Genomic DNA, 979 nt, shown 5'->3' with positions numbered 1-979 from the left:
GAGCAGCAGCCAAACGCATTTAATGTGCCGACCGGTGAAGCAGGGAGGGAATGTTCTGGCCAAGAAGCCAGTGCAAGTGCGTAGCCTGCTTCCCTCTGAAAGCAACAAACAATCCTTTTATGTCCTCCCAGAAAAGTAACATCTTCCTATCCTCCCTCTGCAGCCTCCTTTTCTAGAAGCAGTCGCTCAAAGGGGCCTAGCGCAGCATCGTGCCTGTGCCTCCACAATTCACACATGTGGCTACGGGAAAGTGAGAATTTTTGAGTTACTGTTTAGATAGCAATAACACAAGCAGTAACAGAAGCCCTCTGACTTAATAAAAAGGAGGAAGTAAAGCCTTGAAGCATAGTTATGTAAGTAATCGCCAGCTACCATGTTTTCCTTAGGTTCGCTGCTGTAAGACAGCCAGCTAAAATGAACCGACACGTGCCTCAGCAACAGCTGCCAGCTGAACGTAAGCCGCACAGGGTTTAAGCTGGGTACGAGTTTGCGCACTGACTCTCTCCCGCAGAGAAAACAAGTTCTGGAAGCCTGGTTTCTGATTCGAGACGTCAGTAACGTCCATCTTCACCATTTCTGCACTGAACACTGTGTATTTTGAGCTGCTGCTACCCGAGGAAGGGGTATAGCCGCTGGATACTTATCGAAGACCTGTTTTCTTACAGTTAAATGCTTGACACATACAAACCAACAATATATATATTTTTTTGATCTGATTAATCCCTTCTTTTTCTCAGTGCTCCGTGGTACAATGTCACTAGATCTGAAAACCTGCTGTTCTAAGGGAAGTAGAAGCAACCGGCCTAGGGAGAGCGTCTCTCCTCACCCTGTGACTGACTGACTGGAGAAGTACTTGAGCCTGCTTCTGCTTCAGGCTGTGGCACTTAGACTCAGCCTGGCAAAGGCATTTGGCCAAAGACAGTCGCACACCTGCCCTGCGAAGGCCAGCCACGGAGGCTTTGGGGGTATGTAGGTTCCT

The sequence above is a fragment of the Struthio camelus genome, chromosome 2 (assembly GCF_040807025.1).
Source record: "Struthio camelus isolate bStrCam1 chromosome 2, bStrCam1.hap1, whole genome shotgun sequence".
NCBI lineage: Eukaryota > Metazoa > Chordata > Aves > Struthioniformes > Struthionidae > Struthio > Struthio camelus.
Note: the sequence above shows the minus strand (reverse complement) of the source record.